The 12534-nt window shown below is 33.3% G+C and overlaps 1 protein-coding gene across 1 annotated transcript in view; it reads right to left on the bottom strand.

The window, feature by feature from the left end:
• Window positions 1-11639, bottom strand: part of LOC108977902 (organic solute transporter alpha-like protein) — a 43660-nt gene extending 32021 nt beyond the window's left edge. Inside the window, exon 1 of the mRNA XM_018947871.1 lies at window positions 11094-11639. The gene's annotated coding sequence lies outside the window, so the exon portion shown is untranslated. The remainder of the gene's footprint in view (window positions 1-11093) is intronic.
• Between the last annotated feature and the right edge of the window lie 895 nt (window positions 11640-12534).

Raw genomic sequence — 12534 nt, 5'->3', positions numbered from 1 at the left:
GTTTAGAGCAACAACTATTCCAGGCCACTCTTTTTCTAATGTGTAGCATGCATCATGTCGAGCCGACCAACGAGTTTGAGAAAGGCTTTTAAGTCTTAAACTTGTATGCTCTCTATCTTAAAATTTCCCGACGATGTATCGAAACGGTAAACAAATTATATAATTGTTGCAAAGTAGAAAAAAAGTCAACTGCTTCGGTAACAGACTCAGCTGCACAAGTTCCCACTAAATTTAAAGAGTGACCAGCACAAGGAACATATTCAGGTAATGGATTCGTGCTTGCACTCCTGAATATAAACCTGACATGTTGCTTGAATTATCGTAAGATTGACCATGATAAAATTATATTTAAACCATTATCCTCAAGAGAATTTAACAAAGCATCTTCAATATCTTTAGCCTTATGGATAGTATTTGGAATGAATTCCAGAAATCTTTCGGCAATTTTACCATTGTTACGTACATATCTAATAATTATCGTGAGTTGATCAACATCAGTAATATCAGGCTGGAATCCACAATTACCCCAAAATACTTAGCAGATTGCACTTTTTTAGAAATATGTTGCAATACTTTATTTTGAATTAATAATATCATATAATTTCTGCGTAGATTGTCATAGATAAAAACGAGATTTTTCCACGGCCAGGGTGCTCATATAATTTTAAATGTTCTGATAAAAACGGATCAAATTTAGCAAGAAGCTCGACCGAACCTAAAAAATTTCCATTATGGGGAACGAATTCCAATTCGTTCCGAATATCCTCTAAATGACACCCCACTTATTGCGAGAGATTTAATTATCACAATTACTCGATGCAAAACTTTTTTCCAGTATAAAGTTTCTTCATCGAGCTGCTCCATTAAACGTTGATCAACACTACCTTGAATGACAGCTCGAGCTTTGAAGTGAATAATGTTAGTCATTCAAATAGCGCACTTTGAAAGCGAATATTTATTTGCAAAAAAAAGATCAGACGTGGCTTTTTACTACGAATTAAGGTTGTCTACAATAAAGTGAGTTAATTCAAGTGAAAATGGACCGTACTCCGGAAGAACGACGCGTTATGCAAAATATAGAAATCTGGGAAAACTGTTCCGGAATCGCTGTTTAATTGAATTGTTCCCGGAAAATTGTTTATAATGGCCTTAAACTCATTAAACCTAATGAGATCTATTTGACCAAAAACAAAACAAAACTCCAACCAACGCGAAAGACAACAAATACTGAAGATAGAACCATAGTTCTTAAAAGCAAGGCCGACCCGTTTAAGTCTTCAAGTCAAATAATGCAGGAAATCAATGACGAATATGGATTAAATATATCGCGGAAGACTATTGGAAGACGTGGGCAAAATTATTCGCATCAACGGAAAAATGGATCGGTATCAATATTTAGACATATTAAGGAACGAAATGGAACCATTTGCCTTTAATTACATGCCCTTTCGCTGGACTTTAATGCAAGATAACGACCCTAAGCATACGGCGAAGGTCACAAAGGATTGGCTTATGAAAGAAAATATAAATGTTTTGGATTGGCCAGCGCAAAGCCCTGACCTTAATCCCATAGAAAACCTATGGAACAATGTTAAAATTAAAATTGCGGCTAAAAATTTCCTAAATGTTGATCATTTATGGGAAGGAATTAAGGAAGCTTGGTACTCCATCCCAAAGGAGAGGTGTGAGAAGCTTGTAGGAAGTATGGTATGCAGATGTAATGCCGTAATGCAAAATCGGGGATATAGTACCAAGTATTAGAAGGTTAATATATTATGGAACCAAATCGTTGATTAAATTTCATTAATTTCACATATTTTTTACAGGTTTGGTAAATTGCGCTATTTGGATGTCCAAAGCATTTTAGAGGGAGCTCAAGTTTTTCATTTAATATTAATTCTTCGTGAATTGCTAATTGTTATTTTTTACTTAAATGATAAATTAATAAACAAATAATGATATTTTTAGCCCTCTTTAGCCTTTTAAAGAACTTTGTCAATTGTATAGTATAAGCTCTTATTGCTTCYTATGACTATGTGTGCCATTTGCGTGACCACGCTTGTATATATCGACATAAATATATACTTGTATTTTAATAACATTTTACAATAATTACGAATTATTACTTTAGGCTATAAAAAATGAAACATCAATGTTATTAAATTTTTATTTTCTTTAAATTGTTTCTATTTTTCAAGAAATTGACTATAAAATGAATATATTCATTTATTTGATTCTATAGAAATCATTTCTAAGATTTCTAAAATATTTTTATATACAAACAAAAAGATGAATTTTAAATGAAGTAGCTCACTTGTAAGATTAACTTTACTAAAGATACAACAAGTCAACAGAGCTTTGAAAATTCGTCAGAAAAAGCCTATCAACATTCAATTATTTCTGTTATAAAACATATTTTATCAGTATGGCACTCACGAATAAAAAAGTTAATCAGAAAATCAATTACATTCTATTTCATAGAAATTTATTTGTAAATTTATATAAAAAAAATCAGAGTAAATCCTTAAAATGTATTGTCGTTGCATTATCTCAGATTCAAAAATTTTGACATTCTGAAAAATTTGCCGCCCCCCAAATTGTGCCGCCCTAGGCCCGGGCGTCGCGGGCCTAGGCGGTAATCCATCACTGGTAGTCATCATATCTCATAAAACTGAAGGCCATGCTGCGAAGTATGGTATATACATTGCTATAAGAGTATCTTCAGTGTTGAGATGGAGTAGGATCGAACTGATGCTATATCCATATATATATATATGTATATATAAATGCGAAAGTAACTCTGTCTGTCTGTTACTCTTTCACGCCTTAGTTAGTTAGTTAGGAGATAGATGGTACTTAGTTACATTTTTATTACTAGGTAGTTAAGGTAGCTATTACTTACTATTTTAGTCACCGATTGGTTATCATTGAGAGAATTCATAAAAAATGCATAATTGTGAAGCACTGAAACGGAAAGAAGAAACTACATGTATGTGCTGCTCTGGTGGAAAGGTTAAAATTCCATTATTTGGCGAGCCAGAGGAACCTCTTAAATCTATATTTATATACGAGAGTAACAAATCGCGCCAGTTTTTAAGCAGGATTAGAAAGTATAATTCTTGCTTTCAATTGGCATCATTTGGTGTAGATAAGGAGGTCGTAAAGCCTTGATTTTCACCTACTTTTACCATCCAAGGATAGGTGTATCAAAGGATTGGTTCCTTCCTTCCCGCAAATAATGAACAAGCAAAGTTTTTGCAACTTTATTTCATGGGCGATGAAGAAAACGAATCTAATCGCAGGTGTCAAAATATACAAGGAATCGAAAGGGATACTGTTTTAAAAATCCAGAAAATGATGCGTGAACATAATAGCCTTATCAATACTTTCAAAACAGCACTAGGAAGAATGCCGGGAGCGGATTATAGGTTTGTGATGCACCCCGATCGCACACCAAGTGGGGAACATGCAAGGTAGTATAATACGCCGTTAATAAATGAAGTCGCAGCCATGGTTACAGGCGAACAGTTTGCTTCGCGTGATATAGTTTTACACGCCCGAGATGACACATTAACCAGGGTGCCTGATACTAATAAGTTATATGATGCGTTGCAATATCCGATCATAATTAATAAGGGACAAGGGGTTGCGGATGTCACACTGTCTAACATCGGGGGTTGGCAGGTCGTTAGTTAGTAGTATTTTTAACCGATTTAGTAGTAAAAAGGCAGCTGATTTAATAGGCCATTAAAATTTGAACGTGTCTCACATAAAACTACACCAATTATATCTCGTACTACATACATATATACAAAGGTATAAAATACATATATATTTGTAGTGGTTAATTCTGTCGTTAGTAAATGTATATATGTAATCAAAATGTTATTTAAAAATACTTATTTAAATATGATTCATTTATTTTAATTATGAAAGTAGTTAAGAATATTTTTTGCACTTGCCACAGTACAGTTCAAAACTATACTATATAAGCTATAGATCAACACTCAGTTTCGAAGCCAAACAATTTAAAAGTCTGGTATAACTTTCAGACTCATCCATCCACTGATAAAGTATAACAATATTAACGAATCTTTCTTAATTTTTTCTTATAGGAACTAAGCGTAAAGTATTTACAATTCGAAGAAGAATTCAAGAGTTCTCCAGCTCCCTCCGCCAAAGGAACGTCAGACTGAATTGGTTATGAATAATCATGGTAGACATGTTGGCTACGTATAGATTTCAAATGGTGCTTTTGATAACTTTAAGAAAACAAGCTGGAAATTTCTGAGAAAGTTGGATAATTTTGTTAGAGTCCCCTCTTTGATTAAATCAATTGTTCTTTATAATATAAGTGAATTAATGGTAATGAATTAAACATGGATAATATATATATATATTTAAGGATACATATGTACGTATATATATTTTCTGGCAGAGTCGCTAAAGTTGAAAATTCACCTTTATTACTTCTTATCGAGTACTAGTAATTGGGTTGGAAGGGGTTTAAACCAGGGGCCACTAATAATTCAAACTTATTTTTTGTTTGCTTAAATTTTTCTTAACGAACTTTAATTAGGGGTGGTAAAGAACATCGTATATAAAAGTTTACTCAAAATCGAACTCAAAACGCTAAGCTATGTATGTTTGTACATAACTCATGCTACTTTTTTATTCGAATAATAAACCATAATAGAGGGATACTTATACACATATGGAGTTACGGATTACGTTGATACCAGATGGTACAAACATTGATTTAAAATAACACAAATACCTTTGAAATGCTGACTTGCAAAAATTTGTTTGTTAATTTTTCGCATATTTTTCTGCATTATTGCTTTGTATTCTATTTTGCAAGCGTGTAATTTTAAATAGTTTTAGACACGAACGACTTGTGAATGTGACTGTAGAGCTATCAATCTGTGCAAATATTCTTGAGAATTCAAGAGCTGAGTCCCATTAAAGTTTTTTTCACAAGGAACTTGAAATAGTCACATTTTAAAGTTGCTACATCCGTACTTAGAAAGCTCTTAGTTTATTTGTTTAGTTACTAACGCTCTTCGAAAAGGTACTAAAGGGTGTCTGGTATAATGAGGTATTTTGAAGTATTTTTCCATTGGCACACTTAATTGATCTGGTAGAATTAGTCAGACTCATTTGTATATAAATTGCCACTTAAAATTATCTCACTTCGAGAAGTTGCGAACGAATTTACTTACTATCTGTAATTAGCTGAAAATAGCGGAATACTTACTGTGATTACAATTCTAACTCTGATACTCATTTACGTGCAAGTCGTAGTGAATCATTCAGTTCTATTGAAATTAAAGTAGAATATTATAAAATACAAATATGACATATGGCATACATATATGGAAGTTAGATATCCGAGAAAGCGATGACTCTCTCTGAAGAAATGCTCAAAACAATTTCGAAAGGTATGTAATTGATGTTAGTCACAGACTAACTTTTAGAGTCTTGAATTAAAGTTGAGGATTAAATTTAGCAGTAAAAATAGAAAATTTACTTGACGATAGCGGTTAATATATTGTAAATAATTTAATGAAAGGAGGGACATTTCATAATACGTTTTTCACACTAATAATAAGCTCAGTCTTTATATGAACTCTCATTATTCCCTTTAACACAAAAACTGGTTTCAGACAAAAGATTTTTGATGCATGAACTGATGGTCCTATTGAAAATATTATAGGCATATCTATATCTTAAATATTTCTCAAATGCTTTTCAATTGATAGGATATGTTATGGTTATTGTATACTACACCAGAGTTGCCATAGCACAGTAGTGGCTACTAATAGTGGTACATTTTCGAATAGACAACAACCTCTTTAACAAATACGGACGTACTTTTAAGTGTAAGTTTCCTTAGATCCTAATATGTAATAAGTGGCAACTTTTATTAACTTTCTACACCAAACTTTATAATCTTTCTTACGACTATAATATTGAGTCTCAATTTGGAAACTTTAATTTATTGCATGTTTTTATATTACAATGGCCTGCTGTGGTTTTGTTGCCACGGATTGATTTTGAAATTCTTGAAAATGAAGTACGACTTGGTAAAATTTATTTTCATTTTACAAAAATCAAAAAACATGAAACATAATAACAGATATTTTTATGTTTTCGGTTTGGTTTAAGGATACATCGCAATAAACAGAGAGATAAACCGCGAAAACACACATATGTATATATGTATGTCGTATTTCAATAAAGCTCATTGCGACTATCACCACAAAACTTTTCCAGGGTTCACTCCCCCAACCTTTTCTATACTAAGTTCGAAAACTATCTACAAATGTTCTTGAAACAATATCCTTCTATGTCCAATGCTTTGATAAATTGCTTTATCGTTCCTGACTTTATTGTATTTAACCATAGAGTTCATTTTGAGCGAATTATTTCGGCGTGGATGTTTAGTTCTCGTGTCATCATTGTGTCTGAGGTGTCCATGCGACAATCTTATACCAAAACTTACCGATCCAAACGAGGTTAGATCTCCGAAAGTACCGCCCTTGGCCAGATAAAATCCGGGTCAATTCCGATAAACTACTGTGAATTTTCGGAGTAGAATTTTATACCCTTTGATGTCTCCTATAGAAGACCTGCACAGTGAGGACGATAGGCTCCCAGTTAAGTAGCAAAAGGACTCCTCTCTAAGCAGAGAGAGAGAGATGCCTCCTAGGAGCATCAGAGTTCCTTCTTCCACTACGTCGATGCCAACAATACGTCGACACACTGCGGTCGCAACAAACGTCAGACAACTACTAACCATAATTCACAGTGGTGCCTTACTTATCGCGACCTTTGCGCAGCTTCATTCTTACCACCTCTTTGGATGGACTGCTAACTCTACAACTTATCTAAACCTTATCATCCAAACGGGTAACCGTTACAACAACAACAAGTAATCCATGTGAATTACTTTTGTAAAGAAAGTGACATTTTCATTGAGTAAAACAGAAAATTTTGTAGTCTGTAGGTAAATATCTCCACGTTTGATTTTTATTAAAACTTGAGAACATACCGGGTAATAAGGTAAGGACCCTAAGATTCACGTGGTGTGTATGTGTGAAATAGGTGCCCGGAAAAAACCCCTATCATTGAAGGAAAAATAATTTTTTCTGCCGAAAGCCGATAGTTTATCAAAATATGTGATATGCATTCATTATTAAAGCAATAGCTAATTCTATACTTTCTTGAAGAAATTCAGAATCAAGGCACTTGAAATCACGGAGAAATGAAAATCAGCTAACTAATTGCAATATTGCCCCCGAGCGCTCGTTTAACTCTAGTCGTCATTTTGCCACTTTGCGTCTATTACTTGTTATAAATGCTTCACTAAATGTTGAGAGTGAAAATAAGTAAAATCTCCACAAAAGCTGAGTTAAGATCATATATTATGCAACAAAAATAACGCAGGGGTCGTAGTACATAGACGATGCTAATATTTAATATTTGAACTCTTTAAACAACGAGACTGAATACAACAAGTCGAGATTATCGGTAGTATAACTTTATGCAACATACGCTTTCCAAAAACTAATTTGATAAGAAAAACCGTTAATTTCGGTTGCACCGAAGCTAAATACCCTTCACAGGTGCATTTCTGTTAGTAACTATGTGTTCAGTTTGTATGGAAGGTATATGCTACAGTTAACCGATCTGAGCAATTTCTTCGGAGATTAGATTGTGGCCTTAGAAAATAATATATACCAAATTTCGTGAATATATCTTGTCAAATGTGAAAGTTGTCCATACAAGAACTAGATTCCGATCGTTCAGTTTTAATGGCAGCTATAGGTTATAGTGGTCCGATATCGACCGTTCTGACAAATGAGCAGCCTCTTGAAGAGAAAATGACGTTTGCAAAATTTCAAAACGATATCTTGAAAACTGAGGGACTAGTTCGTATATATACAGACAGATAGACAGACAGACGGGCATGGCTATACTAACTAACAGAAATACACCTGTGAAGGGTATTTAGCTTCGGTGCAACTGAAGTTAACGTTTTTTCTTTTATTTTTATTTTTTTGCTATTAAATCGTGTTATTTTACAAATGTAGTAATATGGCATTATTATAGAATGTGTTGACTTGAAGTCACGAAAATTTCAAAAAATAAAAATAATAATATTAGGTTGTCAAAAAAGTTTTGCGGTATTTCGCTAGTTCTAGTTTTATCGGGTCATGCAATACCTTTCTGAAAAGCTCATTTCACGCGTTAACACGTGTTTGATTGATTGTCGTTTCTTTAAAGTCGTTCGTGAGTTATAGCGTCGCAAACATGGAGCAAAATAAAGAGAAAATACGCCATGTTTTACAGTACTACTAACATAAAAACAAAAATGCATCTCAAGCCGCCAATAAAATTGGTGCAGTTTATGGACCCGATACAGTTTCCATTTCAACCGCACAACGATGGTTTCAACGTCTTCATTCTGGTGTAGAGGTGGTCGAAGATGCGCCACGCTTCGGAAGGCCTGTCGTCGAAAATTGAAATAAAATCGCTGAATTGGTCGAAAGAGACCGGCATAGTAGCAGCCGTAGCATCGGTCAAGAGGTAGATTCAATAAAAATACCGCAAAAATACCGCAAGACTTTTTTGACAACCAATAATAATAATAGTTTCCAAAGTTATAGTTGTTTGTGTTGACTCTGTTCCAAAAAAAGGTACTTGCGGTGACAAACATAAGTCTTTGGAGATTCATCTAAAATCAATCGACAAAAAAGCTTTATAAATAAATACTTCTGGGCCTGATTGAAGGATTTTTTTTTCAAAAATTATCAAAATGGCGGCTTCAGGAAATTTTTTTTAAAAATTTTTGCGAAAAAATCAACAGATTCAACAAAATCAACAATCAAAATCAACAAAAAAATAGAAATTTTTGAAAAAAAAAAAAAATGCTTCGATCAGGCCCGAGTTTATTATGTATTCTAAAGGCTGTATAAATCTCATTAAAATCTACTGAGCGGTTTTCGAGGTTTTCGAAAACATAGTTTTGAGAAAAACGCGTTTAAAGTTTCATACTAGCGCTTTGAAGTGCCCGTGCTCTCTTTGTTATTTGTCAACTAACTCTAAAACTAATTATCAACGTGAAATTCTCAGAGAATATTTTTAAGATATTACACTTAAAGAAAATGCAAAGTAATTTAATTTAATTAATTTCTTGAAAATTCTGATTACCTCTAACCCCTAAAAACTGTGACATTCTGAAGTTTCTTCCAATGCTTTCGCTTTGTATTTCTTACTGGAGTTTTTATCAGAAAATTTGGTTTTAAGGAAAAATAATTAGGAATCTTAATGCTCTTAAACATATACATATCTATATCAAATAACTCAAATTGTCGATTTACAGTTTCATTGAAAGAGGGTAAAACCATGCAGCCATAGCAGCCATGTCTTACGATCTTTTAATTTTGTTTCTGTTAGCGGGAGTGTGCTGTAAAAAGGTGAGTATACCCGTCTTCTTATCAGCAGAAATTAGTGCTGAAAACCCGCATAATATTTTGCGACAAGCGGCACATACTTTTTTTTTGTAAAATATACATACAATTTATTTGCACGTACATTTATTAAAAAAATGATAATAGCAGCCCAGTGCAGTTTTGCGGATGTATAAAAGAAATATTTTGATAAAAATGTTTGCAATAAAGACTTAAGATTTTAACGTTTTTTTATAAATGAATTTGAATAAAAATTATTTTTTAATACACATTTTTTGTTACTATATATTTATATAAATTGTGGCGAGAATGAAATTTCTTTATAAGAGAGATAACGGTAAACTATCAGTGATGTATTACTATTAAATGTTTAACAAAATGTTTAAGAAAGAAGGTCAAGTTCATTGTTTTGAACAACATTTTGCAAAAGGAATGCTATTAGTGGTTTGTGAGCACACTTGTGTGTTAGATAAACTGCTGATCTTATTGAAGATATTATTAGATATTTCTATGTATATTAATTCTATTTCAAATTCTTTAAATTTGATGTCCGTAATGAAAAATTTCGTTTGTTCTGAGATTTGCAAATAAAAGAATTATAACAAATGGCAATGCTCTCCTTAGTTCGATATACATATTGTAATATCGTATTAATTTTAGAAAGTTAATTGTCAAAATGCTTCAAAAAGTTGACAACTTTGTGACCAAAAATTCTCAACTTTAGTTTCTTAAATGTCTTCATATGAAAATATTTTTATCAAAGATATTTCAAATTTTACAAATTTGTTCTGAAGAATTTTTTGAATTTATTTGCAAAATGTGTTGAAAAGGGTGGCAACTCCTTTAAATGATTTACCGTACATAAATAATTTCTTCACCCCATTAGCGAGACGCCCGTTTTCAAATATTTCATTTAATATGCTGTTTGAGTGAATTAAATATTCTAAACAAATGGCAACTCTTTTCAAAAATAATTTTGGCTTTCGCAACGTTCTTTAGTTCGATATCCATATCTAAATATTTTATTAATTTCAGAAATTTAAGTGTCAAAATACTTGGTGGCAACTATGTAACCAAAAAGTCTTATTAATATTTTCATAATTCTCACATTTATAGTATCATTATTATGTAATTATATTTTTAACAGTAGGGGCAGTTCTCCGCAAAATCGTTTTCAGCTGTAAGCTTTTGTAATTCATATATTTTGATCTTCATATTTCAAAAATAATTTTAAACTTTGTCAGTCTCGTCCAATGACGTTTTAAAAAAGTGGCAAGCTTCTTTAGATAATATATCCTATTAAAAATTATTTCTCCTTTGGCCAGTCACTAAGCGATTGCATAATTTTGAATATATAAAAAACAGAAAGATATATTATATAAAAGCGGTAATAGTTGGACTCTTAAACCGGTTGAGGAATAAATTTAATTACTTATTTTATGCGAAGTTTAAGATAAAATATGAAATAAAAAGTTTCCCATTAAAAATATTCCAGCCTTTTACAAATGTGTCAGTGTTTTTTGTTGCATAATGCCAATTTTGTGTGCTAGACTTTAATATATTTTTAGTGTATAAAGTTTTATCGTATAAATTTGTATAATTTCCCGTTTTACTTACGGTAAATCTCAAATTTTCACAACTTTTGCAGCTTCGCACCTCTCAATTTCGCATAAATTTTCAAAACTGTTGTTTTCACGACTTCGCTTTAGTGCAAGAAAAAACTTGCATAACTATTGTTGGTGCTGTTGTTGTATATTTCACTCAAAAATACCCGTTAGCTTACACAATAACTTTATTTGGCATCAAATTTTCTTTCACTCATTCGAGCACTTCACTTTGCAACTGTAATTTCCTCACTTGCACACAACAACAAAGCAAAACACACTAGCGGCGAGCTAACAATGCTTGAACTAACAACAACAACTGCAGTACACGTGACATTCAAAGCTACAACTTCCTGTTGCGGGAATGGATTTGCCTCCAACTTGGCTTCGATTTTTCAAAATGGATATTTGAATGACTCTTGGCGTTTACGTCAAACGCGCCCATAAAATAACAGCAACAAAAAGCTTTATATGCAGACACGTTTACGTTGAAGCTTCTCTTAGTTATGCCGCCGTCACAATCGCTCGCTCGCTCGATTGCACACATGTGCTTTGCCCGCGCGATCGCTTGGAACTGAACTATCTGCCACTGCGGTCTACATTCGTCGCTTGGCATCTATGAGATTTTTTGCTCTTGACTAGTTGGTAACGTGCGATTTATTCGCATCTAAATTTTTCGCTTGGCAACTTTGAGGAGTCTTCTCAGATCCATCAGGCAGCGGTTGTGCCTTCAAAGCTCAATGATTTCTAGCGATCGTCGCGCTCTGACTCATGACATGCAATGTTGCGCTCTGCATTCCCCGGGAGTCACTCTTTCTCTCTCTCTCTCTCTGCTCAATATAACACGCTAATACTGCTTCCCCTGCTCCCCAAATCACTTTTTGGCGGCAATACACGCTTCCGTAGTTGTTTGTTTACCAACATGTTGGAGACGTTGTCTCGTGCAGCTGTTCGATGGTTCGTGTGTTTACCATGGTTTTGTGTGTTCGTTTATCGGATCGCTGCGTTTGCACCTTTAACAGTCTGTTGATTTGCTTCTTCGTACATTATTTGTTGCAGGTAAACATTTTTGTTTAATTATTGCCATCGCTTTTAGTTAACACCGATTGTAGCTGGTCGGCTTACAGATATATAGGTATCTGGTTGTATAATGGTGGTATTGAGCAATTACATCAAATGTGTAAAATCACTAAAAATCGATGATTTCGAAAACATACAAAAACTTAAGTATACATATATTGGATTTTCCGCGCAAAAAGCGCCTACAAAGCGGATGGGGAAAAAGTAAAGAAGGAATAATTTCAGACACAACCGAACATTTCATACTCTTGCAACGTGCAAGAATCAAAGCCAAGGAAACAGTAAAACCAATCATATAGAGTAGCTTAGCAAATTTGGTTGTTGTAGCTTTAGTACTTTAGGATATATGAGTATGTACATCAAACTTGTTAGAG

The sequence above is a fragment of the Bactrocera latifrons genome, unplaced genomic scaffold (genome assembly GCF_001853355.1).
Source record: "Bactrocera latifrons isolate USDA-ARS-PBARC rearing strain unplaced genomic scaffold, ASM185335v1 scaffold_97, whole genome shotgun sequence".
In the NCBI taxonomy this organism is placed as follows: Eukaryota; Metazoa; Arthropoda; class Insecta; order Diptera; family Tephritidae; genus Bactrocera; species Bactrocera latifrons.
Note: the sequence above shows the minus strand (reverse complement) of the source record. Positions and strands in the feature narration are given on the sequence as shown.